Below are 15,449 nucleotides of genomic sequence, written 5' to 3' on the forward strand. Positions count from 1 at the left end.
GGATTCCAGGCTCATCATCCCCAATAACAGACAGGATTCCAGGCTCATCATCCCTAATAACAGACAGGATTCCAGGCTCATCCTCCCCAATAACAGACAGGATTCCAGGCTCATCATCCCCAATAACAGACAGGATTCCAGGCTCATCATCCCCAATAACAGACAGGATTCCAGGCTCATCATCCCCAATAACAGACAGGATTCCAGGCTCATCCTCCCCAATAACAGACAGGATTCCAGGCTCATCATCCCCAATAACAGACAGGATTCCAGGCTCATCATCCCCAATAACAGACAGGATTCCAGGCTCATCATCCCCAATAACAGACAGGATTCCGGGCTCATCATCCCCAATAACAGACAGGATTCCGGGCTCATCATCCCCAATAACAGACAGGATTCCGGGCTCATCATCCCCAATAACAGACAGGATTCCGGGCTCATCATCCCCAATAACAGACAGGATTCCAGGCTCATCATCCCCAATAACAGACAGGATTCCAGGCTCTACATCCCCAATAACAGACAGGATTCCAGGCTCTACATCCCCAATAACAGACAGGATTCCAGGCTCATCATCCCCAATAACAGACAGGATTCCAGGCTCTACATCCCCAATAACAGACAGGATTCCAGGCTCATCATCCCCAATAACAGACAGGATTCCAGGCTCATCATCCCCAATAACAGACAGGATTCCGGGCTCATCATCCCCAATAACAGACAGGATTCCAGGCTCATCATCCCCAATAACAGACAGGATTCCGGGCTCATCATCCCCAATAACAGACAGGATTCCGGGCTCATCATCCCCAATAACAGACAGGATTCCGGGCTCATCATCCCCAATAACAGACAGGATTCCAGGCTCATCCTCCCCAATAACAGACAGGATTCCAGCCACATCCCCAATAACAGACAGGATTCCAGCCACATCCCCAATAACAGACAGGATTCCAGCCACATCCCCAATAACAGACAGGATTCCAGCCACATCCCCAATAACAGACAGGATTCCAGCCACATCCCCAATAACAGACAGGATTCCAGCCACATCCCCAATAACAGACAGGATTCCAGGCTCATCATCCCCAATAACAGACAGGATTCCGGGCTCATCATCCCCAATAACAGACAGGATTCCAGGCTCATCCTCCCCAATAACAGACAGGATTCCAGGCTCATCATCCCCAATAACAGACAGGATTCCGGGCTCATCATCCCCAATAACAGACAGGATTCCAGGCTCATCATCCCCAATAACAGACAGGATTCCGGGCTCATCATCCCCAATAACAGACAGGATTCCAGGCTCATCATCCCCAATAACAGACAGGATTCCAGGCTCATCATCCCCAATAACAGACAGGATTCCAGGCTCATCCTCCCCAATAACAGACAGGATTCCAGGCTCTACATCCCCAATAACAGACAGGATTCCGGGCTCATCATCCCCAATAACAGACAGGATTCCGGGCTCATCATCCCCAATAACAGACAGGATTCCAGGCTCATCATCCCCAATAACAGACAGGATTCCAGGCTCTACATCCCCAATAACAGACAGGATTCCGGGCTCATCCTCCCCAATAACAGACAGGATTCCAGGCTCATCATCCCCAATAACAGACAGGATTCCGGGCTCATCATCCCCAATAACAGACAGGATTCCGGGCTCATCCTCCCCAATAACAGACAGGATTCCAGGCTCATCATCCCCAATAACAGACAGGATTCCAGGCTCATCATCCCCAATAACAGACAGGATTCCAGGCTCATCCTCCCCAATAACAGACAGGATTCCAGGCTCTACATCCCCAATAACAGACAGGATTCCGGGCTCATCATCCCCAATAACAGACAGGATTCCGGGCTCATCATCCCCAATAACAGACAGGATTCCAGGCTCATCATCCCCAATAACAGACAGGATTCCAGGCTCTACATCCCCAATAACAGACAGGATTCCGGGCTCATCCTCCCCAATAACAGACAGGATTCCGGGCTCATCATCCCCAATAACAGACAGGATTCCGGGCTCATCATCCCCAATAACAGACAGGATTCCAGGCTCTACATCCCCAATAACAGACAGGATTCCGGGCTCATCCTCCCCAATAACAGACAGGATTCCGGGCTCATCCTCCCCAATAACAGACAGGATTCCAGGCTCATCATCCCCAATAACAGACAGGATTCCAGGCTCATCCTCCCCAATAACAGACAGGATTCCAGGCTCATCATCCCCAATAACAGACAGGATTCCGGGCTCATCATCCCCAATAACAGACAGGATTCCAGGCTCATCATCCCCAATAACAGACAGGATTCCGGGCTCATCATCCCCAATAACAGACAGGATTCCGGGCTCATCATCCCCAATAACAGACAGGATTCCAGGCTCATCATCCCCAATAACAGACAGGATTCCAGGCTCATCATCCCCAATAACAGACAGGATTCCGGGCTCATCATCCCCAATAACAGACAGGATTCCAGGCTCATCCTCCCCAATAACAGACAGGATTCCAGGCTCATCATCCCCAATAACAGACAGGATTCCGGGTTCATCATCCCCAATAACAGACAGGATTCCAGGCTCATCCTCCCCAATAACAGACAGGATTCCAGGCTCATCCTCCCCAATAACAGACAGGATTCCGGGCTCATCCTCCCCAATAACAGACAGGATTCCGGGCTCATCATCCCCAATAACAGACAGGATTCCAGGCTCATCATCCCCAATAACAGACAGGATTCCGGGCTCATCCTCCCCAATAACAGACAGGATTCCGGGCTCATCATCCCCAATAACAGACAGGATTCCGGGCTCATCCTCCCCAATAACAGACAGGATTCCAGGCTCATCATCCCCAATAACAGACAGGATTCCGGGCTCATCATCCCCAATAACAGACAGGATTCCGGGCTCATCATCCCCAATAACAGACAGGATTCCAGGCTCATCATCCCCAATAACAGACAGGATTCCGGGCTCATCCTCCCCAATAACAGACAGGATTCCGGGCTCATCATCCCCAATAACAGACAGGATTCCGGGCTCATCCTCCCCAATAACAGACAGGATTCCGGGCTCATCATCCCCAATAACAGACAGGATTCCAGGCTCATCCTCCCCAATAACAGACAGGATTCCAGGCTCATCCTCCCCAATAACAGACAGGATTCCGGGCTCATCATCCCCAATAACAGACAGGATTCCAGGCTCATCATCCCCAATAACAGACAGGATTCCGGGCTCATCCTCCCCAATAACAGACAGGATTCCGGGCTCATCATCCCCAATAACAGACAGGATTCCGGGCTCATCCTCCCCAATAACAGACAGGATTCCGGGCTCATCATCCCCAATAACAGACAGGATTCCAGGCTCATCATCCCCAATAACAGACAGGATTCCGGGCTCATCCTCCCCAATAACAGACAGGATTCCGGGCTCATCATCCCCAATAACAGACAGGATTCCAGGCTCATCCTCCCCAATAACAGACAGGATTCCAGGCTCTACATCCCCAATAACAGACAGGATTCCGGGCTCATCCTCCCCAATAACAGACAGGATTCCAGGCTCTACATCCCCAATAACAGACAGGATTCCGGGCTCATCCTCCCCAATAACAGACAGGATTCCAGGCTCTACATCCCCAATAACAGACAGGATTCCGGGCTCATCATCCCCAATAACAGACAGGATTCCGGGCTCATCATCCCCAATAACAGACAGGATTCCAGGCTCATCATCCCCAATAACAGACAGGATTCCGGGCTCATCATCCCCAATAACAGACAGGATTCCAGGCTCATCCTCCCCAATAACAGACAGGATTCCAGGCTCTACATCCCCAATAACAGACAGGATTCCGGGCTCATCCTCCCCAATAACAGACAGGATTCCAGGCTCATCATCCCCAATAACAGACAGGATTCCGGGCTCATCATCCCCAATAACAGACAGGATTCCAGGCTCATCCTCCCCAATAACAGACAGGATTCCAGGCTCTACATCCCCAATAACAGACAGGATTCCGGGCTCATCATCCCCAATAACAGACAGGATTCCAGGCTCTACATCCCCAATAACAGACAGGATTCCGGGCTCATCCTCCCCAATAACAGACAGGATTCCGGGCTCATCATCCCCAATAACAGACAGGATTCCAGGCTCATCCTCCCCAATAACAGACAGGATTCCAGGCTCTACATCCCCAATAACAGACAGGATTCCGGGCTCATCATCCCCAATAACAGACAGGATTCCAGGCTCTACATCCCCAATAACAGACAGGATTCCGGGCTCATCCTCCCCAATAACAGACAGGATTCCGGGCTCATCATCCCCAATAACAGACAGGATTCCGGGCTCATCATCCCCAATAACAGACAGGATTCCAGGCTCTACATCCCCAATAACAGACAGGATTCCGGGCTCATCCTCCCCAATAACAGACAGGATTCCAGGCTCATCATCCCCAATAACAGACAGGATTCCGGGCTCATCCTCCCCAATAACAGACAGGATTCCAGGCTCATCATCCCCAATAACAGACAGGATTCCAGGCTCATCCTCCCCAATAACAGACAGGATTCCAGGCTCATCATCCCCAATAACAGACAGGATTCCGGGCTCATCATCCCCAATAACAGACAGGATTCCAGGCTCATCATCCCCAATAACAGACAGGATTCCGGGCTCATCATCCCCAATAACAGACAGGATTCCGGGCTCATCATCCCCAATAACAGACAGGATTCCAGGCTCATCATCCCCAATAACAGACAGGATTCCAGGCTCTACATCCCCAATAACAGACAGGATTCCTTTAACCGGATCTCTGAGAACGACTTTCCACCGCACAAATCACCAATGACCCGCCGACCTATCGATATGTCGCCGATTTGCCGATTTGCCGATTTCTCTCTCACCTCGTCTCCTTCCCCGAATTGCAGTCCCAGGTGGATGAAATGTTCGACCCGGAGAAATCCGTCCGTGTCCTCGGCCACCGCATCAAAGACCGCCCGCAGCCGCTGCACAAACTGCGCCAGACTTTCCTCCCCCGCCGGTCCCGCTCCTTCTCCCTCCATCGCCCCGGCTCACCGCAGCCTCTCAACGGGATGCGAGGCGCAGGAGGCAGGCGGCCGCCATCAGCATCCAGGAGCGGGCAAACATGGATGGGATGACATCACGCTCAGTGTGAGAACACGGAGCATTAATCCAGCACCGAGAGTACCAACCCTCAGCAACAAACACAGAGCATTAATCCAGCACCGAGAGTACTAACCCTCAGCAACAAACACAGAGCATTAATCCAGCACCGAGAGTACCAACCCTCAGCAACAAACACAGAGCATTAATCCAGCACCGAGAGTACTAACCCTCAGCAACAAACACAGAGCATTAATCCAGCACCGAGAGTACCAACCCTCAGCAATAAACACACAGAGCATTAATCCAGCACCGAGAGTACCAACCCTCAGCAACAAACACAGAGCATTAATCCAGCACCGAGAGTACCAACCCTCAGCAATAAACACAGAGCATTAATCCAGCACCGAGAGTACCAACCCTCAGCAACAAACACAGAGCATTAATCCAGCACCGAGAGTACCAACCCTCAGCAACAAACACAGAGCATTAATCCAGCACCGAGAGTACCAACCCTCAGCAACAAACACAGAGCATTAATCCAGCACCGAGAGTACCAACCCTCAGCAACAAACACAGAGCATTAATCCAGCACCGAGAGTACCAACCCTCAGCAACAAACACAGAGCATTAATCCAGCACCGAGAGTACCAACCCTCAGCAATAAACACAGAGCATTAATCCAGCACCGAGAGTACCAACCCTCAGCAACAAACACAGAGCATTAATCCAGCACCGAGAGTACCAACCCTCAGCAAAAAACACAGAGCATTAATCCAGCACCGAGAGTACCAACCCTCAGCAACAAACACAGAGCATTAATCCAGCACCGAGAGTACCGACCCTCAGCAACAAACACAGAGCATTAATCCAGCACCGAGAGTACCAACCCTCAGCAACAAACACAGAGCATTAATCCAGCACCGAGAGTACCGACCCTCAGCAACAAACACAGAGCATTAATCCAGCACCGAGAGTACCAACCCTCAGCAATAAACACAGAGCATTAATCCAGCACCGAGAGTACCAATCCTCAGCAACAAACACAGAGCATTCATCCAGCACCGAGAGTACCAACCCTCAGCAATAAACACAGAGCATTAATCCAGCACCGAGAGTACCGACCCTCAGCAACAAACACAGAGCATTCATCCAGCACCGAGAGTACCAACCCTCAGCAATAAACACAGAGCATTAATCCAGCACCGAGAGTACCAACCCTCAGCAATAAACACACAGCATTAATCCAGCACCGAGAGTACCAACCCTCAGCAACAAACACAGAGCATTAATCCAGCACCGAGAGTACCGACCCTCAGCAACAAACACAGAGCATTAATCCAGCACCGAGAGTACTAACCCTCAGCAACAAACACAGAGCATTAATCCAGCACCAAGAGTACTAACCCTCAGCAACAAACACAGAGCATTAATCCAGCACCGAGAGTACCAACCCTCAGCAACAAACACAGAGCATTAATCCAGCACCGAGAGTACCAACCCTCAGCAATAAACACAGAGCATTATTCCAGCACCGAGAGTACCAACCCTCAGCAACAAACACAGAGCATTAATCCAGCACCGAGAGTACCAACCCTCAGCAATAAACACAGAGCATTAATCCAGCACCGAGAGTACCGACCCTCAGCAATAAACACAGAGCATTAATCCAGCACCGAGAGTACCAACCCTCAGCAACAAACACAGAGCATTAATCCAGCACCGAGAGTACCAACCCTCAGCAACAAACACAGAGCATTAATCCAGCACCGAGAGTACCAACCCTCAGCAACAAACACAGAGCATTAATCCAGCACCGAGAGTACCAACCCTCAGCAACAAACACAGAGCATTAATCCAGCACCGAGAGTACTAACCCTCATCAATAAACACAGAGCATTAATCCAGCACCGAGAGTACCAACCCTCAGCAACAAACACAGAGCATTAATCCAGCACCGAGAGTACCGACCCTCAGCAACAAACACAGAGCATTAATCCAGCACCGAGAGTACCAACCCTCAGCAACAAACACAGAGCATTAATCCAGCACCGAGAGTACCAACCCTCAGCAACAAACACAGAGCATTAATCCAGCACCGAGAGTACCAACCCTCAGCAGCAAACACAGAGCATTAATCCAGCACCGAGAGTACCAACCCTCAGCAACAAACACAGAGCATTAATCCAGCACCGAGAGTACCAACCCTCAGCAACAAACACACAGCATTAATCCAGCACCGAGAGTACCAACCCTCAGCAACAAACACAGAGCATTAATCCAGCACCGAGAGTACCAACCCTCAGCAACAAACACAGAGCATTAATCCAGCACCGAGAGTACCAACCCTCAGCAACAAACACAGAGCATTAATCCAGCACCGAGAGTACCAACCCTCAGCAACAAACACAGAGCATTAATCCAGCACCGAGAGTACCAACCCTCAGCAACAAACACAGAGCATTAATCCAGCACCGAGAGTACCAACCCTCAGCAACAAACACAGAGCATTAATCCAGCACCGAGAGTACCAACCCTCAGCAACAAACACAGAGCATTAATCCAGCACCGAGAGTACCAACCCTCAGCAATAAACACAGAGCATTAATCCAGCACCGAGAGTACCAACCCTCAGCAACAAACACAGAGCATTAATCCAGCACCGAGAGTACCAACCCTCAGCAACAAACACAGAGCATTAATCCAGCACCGAGAGTACCAACCCTCAGCAACAAACACAGAGCATTAATCCAGCACCGAGAGTACCAACCCTCAGCAACAAACACAGAGCATTAATCCAGCACCGAGAGTACCAACCCTCAGCAACAAACACAGAGCATTAATCCAGCACCGAGAGTACCAACCCTCAGCAACAAACACACAGCATTAATCCAGCACCGAGAGTACCAACACTCAGCAACAAACACAGAGCATTAATCCAGCACCGAGAGTACCAACCCTCAGCAACAAACACAGAGCATTAATCCAGCACCGAGAGCACCAACCCTCAGCAACAAACACAGAGCATTAATCCAGCACCGAGAGTACCAACCCTCAGCAATAAACACACAGCATTAATCCAGCACCGAGAGTACCAACCCTCAGCAACAAACACAGAGCATTAATCCAGCACCGAGAGTACCAACCCTCAGCAATAAACACAGAGCATTCATCCAGCACCGAGAGTACCAACCCTCAGCAATCAACACAGAGCATTAATCCAGCACCGAGAGTACCAACCCTCAGCAATAAACACAGAGCATTAATCCAGCACCGAGAGTACCAACCCTCAGCAACAAACACAGAGCATTAATCCAGCACCGAGAGTACCAACCCTCAGCAATAAACACAGAGCATTAATCCAGCACCGAGAGTACCAACCCTCAGCAATAAACACAGAGCATTAATCCAGCACCGAGAGTACCAACCCTCAGCAATAAACACACAGCATTAATCCAGCACCGAGAGTACCAACCCTCAGCAACAAACACAGAGCATTAATCCAGCACAGAGAGTACCAACCCTCAGCAATAAACACAGAGCATTAATCCAGCACCGAGAGTACCAACCCTCAGCAACAAACACAGAGCATTAATCCAGCACCGAGAGTACCGACCCTCAGCAACAAACACAAAGCATTAATCCAGCACCGAGAGTACCAACCCTCAGCAACAAACACAGAGCATTAATCCAGCACCGAGAGTACCAACCCTCAGCAACAAACACAGAGCATTAATCCAGCACCGAGAGTACCAACCCTCAGCAATAAACACACAGCATTAATCCAGCACCGAGAGTACCAACCCTCAGCGACAAACACAGAGCATTAATCCAGCACCGAGAGTACCAACCCTCAGCAACAAACACAGAGCATTAATCCAGCACCGAGAGTACCAACCCTCAGCAACAAACACAGAGCATTAATCCAGCACCGAGAGTACCAACCCTCAGCAACAAACACACAGCATTAATCCAGCACCGAGAGTACCAACCCTCAGCAACAAACACAGAGCATTAATCCAGCACCGAGAGTACCAACCCTCAGCAACAAACACAGAGCATTAATCCAGCACCGAGAGTACCAACCCTCAGCAACAAACACAGAGCATTAATCCAGCACCGAGAGTACCAACCCTCAGCAACAAACACAGAGCATTAATCCAGCACCGAGAGTACCAACCCTCAGCAATAAACACAGAGCATTAATCCAGCACCGAGAGTACCAACCCTCAGCAATAAACACAGAGCATTAATCCAGCACCGAGAGTACCAACCCTCAGCAACAAACACAGAGCATTAATCCAGCACCGAGAGTACCAACCCTCAGCAATAAACACAGAGCATTAATCCAGCACCGAGAGTACCAACCCTCAGCAATAAACGCAGAGCATTAATCCAGCACCGAGAGTACCAACCCTCAGCAGCAAACACAGAGCATTAATCCAGCACCGAGAGTACCAACCCTCAGCAATAAACACAGAGCATTAATCCAGCACCGAGAGTACCAACCCTCAGCAACAAACACAGAGCGTTAATCCAGCACCGAGAGTACCAACCCTCAGCAACAAACACAGAGCTTTAATCCAGCACCGAGAGTACCAACCCTCAGCAACAAACACAGAGCATTAATCCAGCACCGAGAGTACCAACCCTCAGCAATAAACACAGAGCATTAATCCAGCACCGAGAGTACCGACCCTCAGCAACAAACACAGAGCATTAATCCAGCACCGAGAGTACCAACCCTCAGCAATAAACACAGAGCATTAATCCAGCACCGAGAGTACCAACCCTCAGCAACAAACACAGAGCATTAATCCAGCACCGAGAGTACCAACCCTCAGCAACAAACACAGAGCATTAATCCAGCACCGAGAGTACCAACCCTCAGCAATAAACACAGAGCATTAATCCAGCACCGAGAGTACCGACCCTCAGCAATAAACACAGAGCATTAATCCAGCACCGAGAGTACCAACCCTCAGCAATAAACACACAGCATTAATCCAGCACCGAGAGTACCAACCCTCAGCAACAAACACAGAGCATTAATCCAGCACAGAGAGTACCAACCCTCAGCAATAAACACAGAGCATTAATCCAGCACCGAGAGTACCAACCCTCAGCAACAAACACAGAGCATTAATCCAGCACCGAGAGTACCGACCCTCAGCAACAAACACAAAGCATTAATCCAGCACCGAGAGTACCAACCCTCAGCAACAAACACAGAGCATTAATCCAGCACCGAGAGTACCAACCCTCAGCAACAAACACAGAGCATTAATCCAGCACCGAGAGTACCAACCCTCAGCAATAAACACACAGCATTAATCCAGCACCGAGAGTACCAACCCTCAGCGACAAACACAGAGCATTAATCCAGCACCGAGAGTACCAACCCTCAGCAACAAACACAGAGCATTAATCCAGCACCGAGAGTACTAACCCTCAGCAACAAACACAGAGCATTAATCCAGCACCGAGAGTACCAACCCTCAGCAACAAACACAGAGCATTAATCCAGCACCGAGAGTACCAACCCTCAGCAACAAACACAGAGCATTAATCCAGCACCGAGAGTACCAACCCTCAGCAATAAACACAGAGCATTAATCCAGCACCGAAAGTACCAACCCTCAGCAACAAACACAGAGCATTAATCCAGCACCGAGAGTACCAACCCTCAGCAATAAACACAGAGCATTAATCCAGCACCGAGAGTACCGACCCTCAGCAACAAACACAGAGCATTAATCCAGCACCGAGAGTACCAACCCTCAGCAACAAACACAGAGCATTAATCCAGCACCGAGAGTACCAACCCTCAGCAACAAACACAGAGCATTAATCCAGCACCGAGAGTACCAACCCTCAGCAACAAACACAGAGCATTAATCCAGCACCGAGAGTACCAACCCTCAGCAGCAAACACAGAGCATTAATCCAGCACCGAGAGTACCAACCCTCAGCAACAAACACAGAGCATTAATCCAGCACCGAGAGTACCGACCCTCAGCAACAAACACAGAGCATTAATCCAGCACCGAGAGTACCGACCCTCAGCAACAAACACAGAGCATTAATCCAGCACCGAGAGTACCGACCCTCAGCAATAAACACAGAGCATTAATCCAGCACCGAGAGTACCGACCCTCAGCAACAAACACAGAGCATTAATCCAGCACCGAGAGTAGCCACCCTCAGCAACAAACACAGAGCATTAATCCAGCACCGAGAGTACCGACCCTCAGCAACAAACACACAGCATTAATCCAGCACCGAGAGTACCAACCCTCAGCAATAAACACAGAGCATTAATCCAGCACCGAGAGTACCAACCCTCAGCAACAAACACAGAGCATTAATCCAGCACCGAGAGTACCAACCCTCAGCAACAAACACAGAGCATTAATCCAGCACCGAGAGTACCGACCCTCAGCAACAAACACAGAGCATTAATCCAGCACCGAGAGTACCGACCCTCAGCAACAAACACAGAGCATTAATCCAGCACCGAGAGTACCAACCCTCAGCAATAAACACAGAGCATTAATCCAGCACCGAGAGTACCGACCCTCAGCAACAAACACAGAGCATTAATCCAGCATCGAGAGTACCGACCCTCAGCAACAAACACAGAGCATTAATCCAGCACCGAGAGTACCAACCCTCAGCAATAAACACACAGCATTGATCCAGCATCGAGAGTACCGACCCTCAGCAACAAACACAGAGCATTAATCCAGCACCGAGAGTACCGACCCTCAGCAATAAACACAGAGCATTAATCCAGCACCGAGAGTACCAACCCTCAGCAATAAACACACAGCATTAATCCAGCACCGAGAGTACCAACCCTCAGCAACAAACACAGAGCATTAATCCAGCACCGAGAGTACCCACCCTCAGCAACAAACACAGAGCATTAATCCAGCACCGAGAGTACCGACCCTCAGCAACAAACACAGAGCATTAACCCAGCACCGAGAGTACTAAACCACAGGAACAAACACAGAGCATTAATCCAGCACCGAGAGTACCGACCCTCAGCAATAAACACAGAGCATTAATCCAGCACCGAGAGTACTGACCTCTGCAATCAACACAGAGCATTAATCCAGCACCGAGAGTAGTGACCTCTGCAATCAACACAGAGCATTAATCCAGCACCGAGAATACCGACCCTCACCAAGAAACACAGAGCATTAATCCAGCACCGAGAGTCGCAATCCTCAGCAAAAAGCACAGCACATTAATCCTGCACCGAGAGTACCGACCCAGAGCAACAAACACAGAGCATTAATCCATCACGAAGTGTACTAACCTTCAGCAACAAACACAGAGCATTAATCCAGCACCGAGAGTACCAATCCTCAGCAAAAAACACAGAGCATTAATCCAGCACCGAGAGTACCGACCCTCAGCAATAAACACAGAGCATTAATCCAGCACCGAGAGTACCGACCCTCAGCAATGAACACAGAGCATTAATCCAGCACCGAGAGTACCGACCCTCAGCAATAAACACAGAGCATTAATCCAGCACCGAGAGTACCGACCCTCAGCAATAAACACAGAGCATTAATCCAGCACCGTGAGTACCGAACCTCAGCAACAATCACAGAGCTTTTATCCAGCACCGAGTGTACCAAACCACAGCATCAAACACAGAGCATTTATCCAGCACCGAGAATACTAACCCTCAGCAATAAACACAGAGCATTAATCCAGCACCGAGAGTAGCGACCCTCAGCAATAAGCACAGAGCACTAATCCAGCACAGAGAATACCGACCCTCAGCAATAAACACAGAGCATTAATCCAGCACCAAAAGTACCAACCCTCAGCAATAAACACGGAGCATTAATCCAGCACCAAAAGTACCAACCCTCAGCAACAAACACAGAGCATTAATCCAGCACCGAGAGTACCAACCCTCAGCAATAAACACAGAGCATTAATCCAGCACCGAGAGTACCGACCCTCAGCAACAAACACAGAGCATTAATCCAGCACCGAGAGTACCAACCCTCAGCAACAAACACACAGCATTAATCCAGCACCGAGAGTACCAACCCTCAGCAACAAACACACAGCATTAATCCAGCACCGAGAGTACCAACCCTCAGCAATAAACACAGAGCATTAATCCAGCACCGAGAGTACCAACCCTCAGCAATAAACACAGAGCATTAATCCAGCACCGAGAGTACCAACCCTCAGCAATAAACACAGAGCATTAATCCAGCACCGAGAGTACCAACCCTCAGCAATAAACACAGAGCATTAATCCAGCACCGAGAGTACCAACCCTCAGCAATAAACACAGAGCATTAATCCAGCACCGAGAGTACCAACCCTCAGCAAGAAACACAGAGCATTAATCCAGCACCGAGAGTACCGACCCTCAGCAACAAACACAGAGCATTAATCCAGCACCGAGAGTACCGACCCTCAGCAACAAACACAGAGCATTAATCCAGCACCGAGAGTACCAACCCTCAGCAATAAACACAGAGCATTAATCCAGCACCGAGTGTACCGACCCTCAGCAACAAACACAGAGCATTAATCCAGCACCGAGAGTACCGACCCTCAGCAATGAACACAGGGCATTAATCTAGCACCGAGAGTTCCAAACCTCAGCAATAAACACAGAGCATTAATCCAGCACCGAGAGTACCAACCCTCAGCAATAAACACAGAGCAATAATGCCGCAGCAAGAGAACCGACCCTCAGCAATAAACACAGAGCATTAATCCAGCACCGTGAGTACCGAACCTCAGCAACAATCACAGAGCTTTTATCCAGCACCGAGTGTACCAAACCACAGCATCAAACACAGAGCATTTATCCAGCACCGAGAATACTAACCCTCAGCAATAAACACAGAGCATTAATCCAGCACCGAGAGTAGCGACCCTCAGCAATAAGCACAGAGCACTAATCCAGCACAGAGAATACCGACCCTCAGCAATAAACACAGAGCATTAATCCAGCACCAAAAGTACCAACCCTCAGCAATAAACACGGAGCATTAATCCAGCACCAAAAGTACCAACCCTCAGCAACAAACACAGAGCATTAATCCAGCACCGAGAGTACCAACCCTCAGCAATAAACACAGAGCATTAATCCAGCACCGAGAGTACCGACCCTCAGCAACAAACACAGAGCATTAATCCAGCACCGAGAGTACCAACCCTCAGCAACAAACACACAGCATTAATCCAGCACCGAGAGTACCAACCCTCAGCAATAAACACAGAGCATTAATCCAGCACCGAGAGTACCAACCCTCAGCAATAAACACAGAGCATTAATCCAGCACCGAGAGTACCAATCCTCAGCAATAAACACAGAGCATTAATCCAGCACCGAGAGTACCAACCCTCAGCAATAAACACAGAGCATTAATCCAGCACCGAGAGTACCAACCCTCAGCAATAAACACAGAGCATTAATCCAGCACCGAGAGTACCAACCCTCAGCAATAAACACAGAGCATTAATCCAGCACCGAGAGTACCAACCCTCAGCAATAAACACAGAGCATTAATCCAGCACCGAGAGTACCAACCCTCAGCAATAAACACAGAGCATTAATCCAGCACCGAGAGTACCAACCCTCAGCAATAAACACAGAGCATTAATCCAGCACCGAGAGTACCGACCCTCAGCAACAAACACAGAGCATTAATCCAGCACCGAGAGTACCGACCCTCAGCAACAAACACAGAGCATTAATCCAGCACCGAGAGTACCAACCCTCAGCAATAAACACAGAGCATTAATCCAGCACCGAGTGTACCGACCCTCAGCAACAAACACAGAGCATTAATCCAGCACCGAGAGTACCGACCCTCAGCAACAAACACAGAGCATTAATCCAGCACGGAGAGTACCAACCCTCAGCAATAAACACACAGCATTGATCCAGCACCGAGAGTACCAACCCTCAGCAACAAACACAGAGCATTCATCCAGCACCGAGAGTACCAACCCTCAGCAATAAACACAGAGCATTAATCCAGCACCGAGAGTACCAACCCTCAGCAATAAACACAGAGCATTAATCCAGCACCGAGAGTACCGACCCTCAGCAATAAACACAGAGCATTAATCCAGCACCGAGAGTACCGACCCTCAGCAATAAACACAGAGCATTAATCCAGCACCGAGAGTACCAACCCTCAGCAATAAACACAGAGCATTAATCCAGCACCGAGAGTACCGACCCTCAGCAACAAACACAGAGCATTAATCCAGCACCGAGAGTACC

At 49.4% G+C, this 15,449-nt stretch overlaps 1 pseudogene; it reads right to left on the minus strand.

Moving 5' to 3' along the window:
- Nucleotides 1-5,103, minus strand: part of LOC137341437 (uncharacterized) — a 64,581-nt pseudogene extending 59,478 nt beyond the window's left edge.
- Between the last annotated feature and the right edge of the window lie 10,346 nt (nucleotides 5,104-15,449).

The sequence above is a fragment of the Heptranchias perlo genome, chromosome 23 (assembly GCF_035084215.1).
Source record: "Heptranchias perlo isolate sHepPer1 chromosome 23, sHepPer1.hap1, whole genome shotgun sequence".
Classification (NCBI taxonomy): Eukaryota; Metazoa; Chordata; class Chondrichthyes; order Hexanchiformes; family Hexanchidae; genus Heptranchias; species Heptranchias perlo.